General features: G+C 48.5%; 1 non-coding gene across 1 annotated transcript; it reads right to left on the reverse strand.

Annotated features, from left to right (window-relative positions):
• Positions 1 to 360: 360 nt before the first annotated feature.
• Positions 361 to 434, reverse strand: trnat-agu. The gene has a single exon. It is a non-coding gene; the product is annotated as a tRNA-Thr (tRNA).
• Between the last annotated feature and the right edge of the window lie 9,769 nt (positions 435 to 10,203).

The raw sequence follows: 10,203 nt of genomic DNA on the forward strand, positions 1-10,203 counted from the left end.
TCAATGTCCGGGAAAATAAATGCTGCAAGTTGGATTTACTGTTATTTCAGGAATATAGAAAATTACTTTCTTTTTAAAAAGGGTGATGCCTAAAGTAAGGTTCCCCAAGTGTGACAGATGAAATGCTGGCAAGCGTCATTCCTGTTCGCCCGTGACTGTTGCATAAATGAAGCTTCGCTAGGGGGCAACCTAACGGATTGGCGAGGCACACGCCTTCATTCGCTGGTGTAAAATGTTTGAAGGCTTAAAAAAAAAATGATGCGGCCGGAGACGGTCTCTGATAGCTGCCACCAGTGGTCACAAAGGCAAAAAAAAATGGGAAAACAGTAAAGTTGGGGGGAGGTGGGAAAACTAAATAGCAGGCACCGCTGGGATTCGAACCCAGGATCTCCTGTTTACTAGACAGGCGCTTTAACCAACTAAGCCACGGCGCCGCGGCAGTGCTGTGGCTCCAAGGCTACAAAACACTGACACAGGGCTGGAGTTCCTTCCTGACTCGCAAATCGGTTTTTGTGGAGGAGGGGGGGGGGGGGAGGAGGACTATCTGTCCTCGTAGCTTTTAAAAAAAAGAAATCCCGATGGCAGAGCGGCGGGCCCTTTGCATATTTAATATTTGCAACCCCATCCCACCCCCTCCCGGGCTGCGGGTAACATGACAGCGGGGGGGGGGGGGGGGGGAGTAAGACCTGGAGCACGCGCAGATCCGGGCCTGGCACCCGCGGAACCCGGTGTATCAATCCTGCCCTGATCACGTGACCAGTTCCTGAATGGAACTCGCGCGCGGGCGGTCAGGATAATCGCTGCACAGCCCATTGATCCCCACAGCTCTGTCCCCACCTGCTGAAGCAGCATCCCCATTGCACAAGAGGTGTACAAAATTATGAAGCACATAGAAAGGAAGAAACTTGCCCCCCCCCCCCCCCCCCCCCCCTCCCTGGAGAGGTGTCAATGACCAGGCGGTGTAGGTTTAAGGCTGGAGATTTAGGGGGGGGGGGAGTAGAGGAAAGACTTTTTCACCCAGAGTGGTGGTAATCTGGAGCTCGCTGCCCGAAAGGGTGGCGGAGGCCGGGACCCACCCACACAAAATTCAAGAAGCGTCGAGATGAACCCTCGAAACGCCGCAGCACACAGGGGCCACGGGCCAAGTGCTGGAAAATGGATGGGAGTAGGTAGGCGCTTGAAGGCTGGCATAGACACGATGGGCTGAAGGGCCTCTTTCTATGACGCCGCAACAGCACAATAATCTGGAATTGTGAAAGAAAATAAAATGTTGGAAACATTCAGCTGGTCAGGTACCTGTGTGACTTTGTCTTTCTTTTATTTAATCTTTTTGACCAAAGGTTATATCCAAAACATTAGCTTGCTTTTTTTTGTATTCATGGCCATTGACTGATTAGAAAGGATACAGGAAAATGTGGTGAGTTGGATCCAAAATTGGCTCAGCCACTGGAAACAAAGGGGAATGGATAATGTGTGTTTTTTGCGAATGGAAAGTAGTTTCCAGTAGTGATCCACAGGGCTCAGTGTTGGAGCCCTTGTTGTTTGCTGTATATGTTAACGATCTGGACTTAAATGTGGTAGGCATGATTGGGAAGTTTACAGCCACAAAGATTGGCCACATAGTTGATTGTGAAAAGGATAGCTGTTGTCTCCAGATTGACTGTGAGGAATAGTGACAGCTGGGATTCAATCCTTAGAAGTGTGGGGAGGGCAAACAAAATTCGGGAATATACACAATGAACGGGTGATATTGGGAGGCGTAGAGAAAGTGACAGACCTTGGGAGTGAATGTTCACAGCTCCCTGGATGTAGCAGGACAGGTGGATGAGGCGGTAAAGAAAACATGGAATGCTTAAATCAGCATCTCTGGAATGCTTTCTTTCATTGGACAAAGTGTAGATTATAAAAGCAGGCATGAGATACTGGAACTAGAAAACGCTGGTTAGGCCACAGCTGGAATTTTGTGCACTATTCTGGTCACACATTACAGGAAGGACAAAATTGCCCTGGAGAAAGTACAGAAGGAAATTTACAAGAATGTTGGCAGGGCTGGAAAATTGCAGCTATGAGGAAAGATTGGAGAGGTTGGGGTTGTTTTCCTTGGAACAGAGGAGGTTGAGTTTACTGAGGTGCACAGGATTATGAGGAGCCTAGACAGGGGTAACACGGATACCCTAGGCTGGTTTCTCCATTTCAGGGACTATGTCTCCCATGCCGTTATGAAAACTGTTGTCTTTGACCCCAGAAAAACTGAAGTCAAAAGGCCACAGATTCACAGCCCTGCAAAGGGGTAGCAGGGTGCCGCCGTGGAGCTTGCAGCTGCCAATACCATCCCCCCGTGCCACGCTGTGCTCCATGGCGGATTCAGACCGCGGACCTGAACCACGGAAATAGTGCCCCCGATCGGCCACTCGCCCGACCCTGACCGCCCTGCACAATAAAGACCCAGTATGAGGCCCCCCCCATGCCCTCTGATCAGCTCTCCCCCGACCATGGTGGCCGCGTACTGAGTCTGCAGCTGCCTCGTCAGTATCCCAAAAGACAGGACCAGATTAGAAATATGCCGATGGGACTTTGGCCGGTCGGGGGTGGAGAATAGCAGGGCGGACCTCAAGCAATGCCCGCAGGTGACGGATACGCGGCGCCTTTCGGAGGCCGGAGAATCGCGGAACCAGCGCCGGTCCCGATTCCATGCGTGAAACTGGATTCTCTGCTCCGGCACCGGACACGTATGGGGAATCCAGCCCGTTTCCTCCAGCGGAGAGGTCGATTACCGGGGGGTGGGGGGGTCATAAGGTGGTAGGTAGGAGAATTACAGGGGACATAAAGAAAATCTTCTTCACCTAGAGGGTGCTGGGTGTTTGGAATTCACTGTCTGGTTTGATGGTGGAGGCTGAAATGCTCAACTCATTTAAAAGACCCCTGGATCTGCACCTAAAGTGCTGTAACCGGCAAGGCTACAGGGCGGGTGCTGGAAGGTGGAATTAGAATGGGTAGCTCGGTGGTAGCCATGGAGTGAGTGGTCGCACATTTGGTAGCTCCCGTTCAATGTGGAATTTCTTGGTCCTTTTTCACACGATTTAAGGAACATTGAATGACAGCAAGTGAGATTGTGAGGATCAAGCAGGCTCACCTGTCTCATTAAAGGTAAGTGAAAGTGGTGGGTCGCGAATGTCAGCCGGCGTGGGTCCCACTGGTAAAAATGGGTCCCGGAAAATAAGTTTGAAAAACATTGGCTTACCAGACGAAGAGTGTAACAAGTAAGAGGCAGCAGCCTGGGCAAGAGTTTATCAAGGTGCGACACAGGAACAGATGGTGCAGGGTCCTGGGGCAACGTTGCCCGCCCAGTGGTCTACTGAGAAACTTGTGGCATTTTTGAATGTGTTGTTCCAGTAGTAGAGGCAGGAGGCCTCAGAAGACCCGGCAAAGGTGATGGAGTAGCTTAGGGCGGCTATCGAGAGAGTGGAGCAGAGGCTGGAGGTGCAGGGCTCACGCTCCAGAAGAAGGAGGAGTCTGTGGGAGAGCATGAGGATTGGCTGGACTCATTGGAGGCAGAGATGGTGCTCGTGGCGGATAGCCATATGAGGTTGACGGAGAAGGTGGAAGATTTTTCGATAACCGTTTCAGGAGGCAGAATCTCCAGATCATGGGGCTGCCTGAAGGATTGATTGTGGCGAGCATGTTGGAGAAGTTGGTAGGGGAGGGAGTCTTTGACTGTCCACCTGAGGTGGATGGAGTGCATGGTGCTGAGGAGGAGCGCAAAGGCGGGGGAACCGTCGAGGGCGATGGTGGTGCGGCCGCATAATTTTCTTGACAAGGATAAAATAGTGATGTGGGGGAAGCAAATGAAAAAGTGAACCTGCAAAGGAAACTTGGTGAGGATCTACCAGGACCAGGGTGGGGAGTTGGCCAAGTGGCAAGCCAGTTATAATCGGATCACGGCCGCCCTCTACAAGGAAGAGGTGAAGTTAGGGTGTTATATCCTGCTCGTCTGTGGGTCACACACCAGAATCAAGAGATTTATCTTGATATGCCAGAGGAAGCAAGTGAATTTATGAGAGACCATGGAGTGGGAGATGTGTGAGGACATTGAACTTTGGTGACGCTAAACTGGGGAAAGTGGGTTTACACGACAGGAGGTTGGTTGTATTTAATTAATATCGGTGATTGTGTACTTTTTCTTACTTTTTTAATGTTTTTTGGGAGTGGCGGATGAAGGGTAACTGGGAGGAAGGGTGGTAGGCAGAGGCATCGAGTGGGGGCCACCATGCTAGCTGGTTGGCTGGTTAACAGGAGTGGAGTATCGACCTGTGGAGGGTGGGGGGAAATCGTTGGGTTTTCTTTGCCTTTGTTTATGGGGGGGGAATGAGGGGGGAGGGGAGGGATGCTGACGTGGGTGGAGTTGTGTGGCGAAGTGGGTTAAGAGGAGATGGCGGCAGACACCTTGGGGAGAGCCCAAGGGGGTGGGAAGCGTGGGTCTGGGGAGCTGGTTAAATGGGTATGGCTGATCAGCAAGACGGGGGGAGCCTCTCGACCTGGTTGATTATGTGGAACTAAATGTCCTGGTCAAAATGTTGCGTGTTTTTGCACATTTTTAAATAAATTTAGAGTACCCAATTATTTTTTTTCAATTAAGGGGCAATTTTAGTGTGACCAATCCACCTAACCTGCACATCTTTGGGTTGTTGGGGTGAAACCCATGCAAACACGGGGAGAATGTCCAAACACCACATGGACAGTGACCCAGAGTCCTCAGCGCCGCAGTCCCTAGTGCTAACCACTGCGCCCACGTGCCGACCCCGTTTTTGCACATTTAAGGAGTTTGAAGGCAGACATTGTGTTTTTTCAGGAGATGCACCTGAAGCTGGAAGACCAGACGAAGCTGAGGAAGGGCTGGGTGGGCAGGTGTTCCACTTGGGGTTGGATATGAAGACGAGGAGGGTGGTGGTGCTGATTAATAAGAGGGTGGCTTTTGAGGTTTGCAGCATTGTAACCGATCCAGGGGAAAGTTGTGACGGTTAGCAGGAAGCTAGAGGGGATGCATGTGATACTCGTATATGCCCAAATTGGGATGATGTGGATTTTCTGAGGCGGGTCTTAGCAAAGATTCTGGACCTGGACACACACCGGCTGATTATGGGGGGAGATTTCAGTAAGGTTAAGGGCAACACGGTAGCATGGTGGTTAGCATAAATGCTTCACAGCTCCAGGGTCCCAGGTTCGATTCCCGGCTGGGTCACTGTCTGTGCGGAGTCTGCACGTCCTCCCCGTGTGTGCGTGTGTTTCCTCCGGGTGCTCCGGTTTCCTCCCACAGTCCAAAGATGTGCGGGTTAGGTGGATTGGCCATGCTAAAATTGCCCGTAGTGTCCTAAAAAGTAAGGTTAAGGGGGGGGTTGTTGGGTTACAGGTATAGGGTGGATACGTGGGTTTGAGTAGGGTGATCATTGCTCAGCACAACATCGAGGGTCGAAGGGCCTGTTCTGTGCTGTACTGTTCTATAAGGTTCTGGATCCTGGGTTGGTTTGGTTGTGCCCTTGGGCCCTGTAGATTGGGACAAGGCGAAGGAATTGTTGGGGATTTATGGAGAGTATGTGGGGGAGGAGCGGTCCCGTGGTGGTTTGAGAGTCCAAGGGTGAAGGAGTTCCCGTACTTCTCATAAATGCCCTGGGTGTACTCCTGGATTGCTTTTGTTTTGGACAAGGCGTTGTTGGCGGGGATGGTGGGATCGGAGTATTCAGCAATTGTGGTCTCGGATATCTATGTGTACATTTGTATTTGTGTTGTTTATTTTTATAAAATCATAAATGCCTTAATAAAATGTTTTTTAAAAAACAAAAATTGTGGTCTCGGACCGCATTGGGTGGATCTGTGGGTGGTGCGGGAGGAGGTTCAGCGCCTGCAGTGGAGGTTGGATGTGGGATTTTTGGTGACAAGCTAATTTGCGAGTGGGTGAGGGTGGCCATCAAAATTACGTGGAACTGAACAATATGGGAGAGGTTTCTGCCTCCACGCTGTGGGAGGCACTGAAAGTGGTGGTAAAGGGGGAATTTATATCGATTCAGGTGCACAGGGAGAGAATAGAGTGGGCTGAGGTTGAGGTTGGTGGAGGACATTCTGTGTGTGGATATACGATGGTGCCTGAGGAGGCACTGCTCAAGGAAAGGCAGAGGCTTCAGATGGAGTTTGGGCTGGTGTCCACAGGAAGTGAGGTGGGACAATTGTGAAGAGCTGGGGGGGGGGGGGGGGGTATATGAGTATAGGGAGAAGGCGAGCAGGATGCTTGCGCACCAGTTGAGGCAGGCGGCAGCGAGGGAGATTCGAAGGGTGAGGGATGAGAGGGATATGGTGGTATCAGAGCCGGAGGGGTGAATGGGATTTTTGAGGCCTTTTATCGGAGGCTGTAGCACCTGGAGCCTCTGGTGGGGGATGATGGAATGAGGCGGTTTCTGAATGGGTTGCAGTTTCCAAGGATTGAGGAGGCGAAGGTGCTGGGGGCCCCGACTGGGCGGCAGTTGTTGGCGAATGTATGGAGGCTGACTATTGTTATTATGATGCCCTGGGAGGGCCGGGAAGTGGACCTGGTGGTGGTGATGGATGCGGAGAAGACGTTGATCGGGTCGAATGGGCTGTTCCAGATGCTGAAGGCGAACTTTAAGAGGTGGATGTGTTGCCTTTGTCTTTGGTGGGCTGGGTACAGACGGTGAAGATTACGGTGTTGCTGAAGTTTTTGTTTGTATTCCAGAACCTCCCAATTTTTGTTCCCAAGGGGCGGCACGGTGGCACAGTGGTTAGCACTGCTGCCTCACAGCGCTGAGGACCCGGGTTCGATCCCAGCCCTGTGTCACTGTTCGTATGGAGTTTGCACATTCTCCCCGTGCCTGCATGGGTCTCACCCCCACAACCCAAAGATATGCAGTTTAGGTGGATTGGCCATGCTAAATTGCCCCTTAATGGAAATAATTGAAATAAAATAGATTTGGACACTCTTAAGTTTATTTTTAAAAAATTGTGCCCAAGTCTTTTTTTTAGGAAGGTCAATGAGGTGATTTTGAGGTTCGTGTGGGTGGGGAAAGCTCTGCGGATGAAGAGGGAGTTCTTGGAGAGTGAGCGACAGTGGGAGGTGATTGGGGGGGGGGGGGGGGGGGGGGGCAGTTAGCATTGCCAGGCTTGTTGAATTACTACTGGGCAGCAAATATTGCAATGGCTAGGAAATGGACGGTGGAGCATTGCAAATAAATGAATACAGTTGTAAAGGGAATGCAGGCGCAGAAGGCTCTTGGGGTCTATGTTCACAATTCGATAAAGGCACACCAGACTGAGAAGGTGAGTAATAAGGCAAGCAAGATTCTGGGCTTTATAAATAAGGACATAGAGTATAAAAGCAAGGAAGTTCTGTTGAACCTCAATAAAACATTAGTTTGGCCTTAATAGAGTATTGTGTTCAATCCTGGGCATTGCACTTTAGGAAGAATGTGAAGGCATTAGAATGGGCGCAGATAAGATTTTCAAGATTGGTTCTGGAAGTGAAGGGCTTCAGGAAGTGAAGGGCTTCAATTACACGGTTTGGAGAAGCTGAGGTTTCCTCCTTAGAGAAGCGAAGGTTGAGAAGAGATTTCATAGAGGTGTTCAAAATCGGGAAAGTTCTCACTCGGAAGAGATTGATTCAATTGGTGGAAGGGTCAAGAACCAAAGGAAGCTGATTGAAGGCGAATGGTGAAAGAACCAGAGACAATGTGAGGGAAAATGTTTTTGTAGGAACTAGGAGTAGGAGTATGCAATTCAGCCCCTCGAGCCCACTCCACCACTCAATACAATCATGGCTGATCTCATCTCGGCCTCAACTCCACTTTCCTGTCAGGTCTCTATAACCCTTCAACCCATTGCTAATTAAAAATCAGTCTATCGCCTCAAATTTACTCAATGCACTGGCATACACCGAGTAGTGAATTTCACAGATTCACGACCTTTTGAAAAAAGTAATTTTTCCACATATCTTTTTTAAAATCTGCTGTCCCTTGTCCTAAAACTACGACCTCTCATTCTAGATTGCCCCTCAAGAGGTAGCATCCATTCTACGTCTACTATATCCATATCTTGTATCAACTTATATACCTCAATTAAATCTCCTCATTCTTCTAATCTCTGAGAGTATAGGCCTAAACTGCTCAATCTCTCTTCATGCGACAAACCCCTCATCTCTGGAATCAATCTAGTGAACCTTCTCTGAACTGCCTCCAAAACTTTCCAAGACTGTACATAGCGGTCTCACCCTCCTACTTTTATACTCTATTCCTTCAAAATTCCATTTGCTTTTCTTATTACCTGCTGTACCTGCATGCTAGTTTTCTGAAATGTATGCACAAAGTCACCCAGATCCCTCTGCATCGAACCACGATGAAGTTCCCCTCATTTAGATAATAGTTGCCTTTTCCTTTTTCTGACCAAAATGGATAATCTCGCACTTATCCACATTAATTTCCGTCTGCCAAAATGTAGCCCATTCGCCAAACCTATCTATATCCAATTGTAAATTTCTTAGTTCCTCATTGCAACTCACTATCCCACCTATTTTAGTGTAATCTGCAAATTTGGCTATGGCACCTTCTATCCCTGCATCCAAGTCATTAATATATATTGTAGATAGTTGGGGGCCAAAGACGGAACCCTGTGGCACCCCACTAGTTACATCTTGCAACCAGAAAACAACCGTTTTATCCTGACTCTGCCTTCTGTTGGTTAGCCAATCTTCTATTCCCAACTAATAAATTACCCCTAATTCCATGTTATCTTACCTTGTGTATTAACATTTTTGTGTGACACCTTATCAAATGCCTTCTGGATTACCAGATACACCACATCTACAAGATCCCCATTATGCACTTGACTTGTCACATCTTCAAAGAACTCTAGCAAAATTAGGCAAACACACTTTACCCTTCATAAAACCATGCTGATTTGGATGGATTGTGTTTTGACTTTCTGAATGTTATTACTTCCTTAATAATGAATTCTAACAATTTCACAATGACAGGTGGTAAACTAAATAGCCTATAATTCCTCCTTTTGCCTCCCTCCCTTTTTGAATAAGGGCGTTACATTTGCATTTTTCCAATCCATTGCAACCTTTCCCACATCCTGGGAATTTTGGAATATTATAATCAATTGATCCAATATCTCCGCTGCCACTTCCTTTAAGACCTAGGATGTTGGCCACCAGGCACTGGAGACTTGACTGCTTTCCAATCCCAATATTTCATTTGGTACTTTTACCCCATTGATGATGATTGTCTAAAGTTCCTTCCTCTCTATTACCTGTTACTATTGGGATAGTACTAGTGTCCTCCACCGTGAAAACTGATGCAAAATATTGTGTTACCTGAAACATTAGCTACTTTGACCAGTTTATATTAAAACTCGTTTACCCTTACTCATGAGACAAACAAAGGACAAGAGTGGATTCATGGTTCAACCCAATTTTATCACAGAATCTTATTATCCAAACACTATTCACAAAACAACTCTAAATCCTTAATTGAATTTATCAATACAATACTGTCTGTCTGAGACTCTGATACTACCCGTGCAGCTTAGCTTGGTCAGGCTGCTCCGCCGGGTCTGAATCTTGGCGGACCCCTGCTGATTCCGATGACCTAGTCTCTGAACTCAGGGGCTTCTTCCGAAGGTTGGTCTCGCGCGCCTTCTTCTGTCATTGTTGTGTCTTCCCTTTGTTTGGGTGGAGTCTTCACCCAGGGTGAAGTCTTCACTCAGAGTGGCATCCAGGTGTCTCTTATACCCCTCCCATCTCTTTCGCCCCCTTCTTGAAAGTGCTCTTGCTTCCAGCCAATTAAATTACCAGAAAGGAGGGGGTCACAGCACCAATTGGGTTTGCCGATTCCATATATGGAAGATGTCAAAAGCCCCCGAGGAGTCCATCCTTGGTTGCATGGAGCGTATGTAGTCCTTTCCATATATGGTGCTGAGGCGCCGTTGAGTCTAGCCGATACTGGAACTGAGGTGCCCGGGTGTCTAGCCTATACTAGCCAGTACACAAAATAACGTCCTTATTTGGTAAAGTTCCAGTTTCAAGGACAAGTTCAGACTTCTCATGTTCGCCCCTGATCAGGGTTTACTTGGCATGTCCGAATTCCCATCAGGCCTGGCTGCTGTTCAATTTAGATTGTCAAATTCTGAATCTGGCCTAGC

The sequence above is a fragment of the Scyliorhinus canicula genome, chromosome 5 (genome assembly GCF_902713615.1).
Source record: "Scyliorhinus canicula chromosome 5, sScyCan1.1, whole genome shotgun sequence".
In the NCBI taxonomy this organism is placed as follows: domain Eukaryota; kingdom Metazoa; phylum Chordata; class Chondrichthyes; order Carcharhiniformes; family Scyliorhinidae; genus Scyliorhinus; species Scyliorhinus canicula.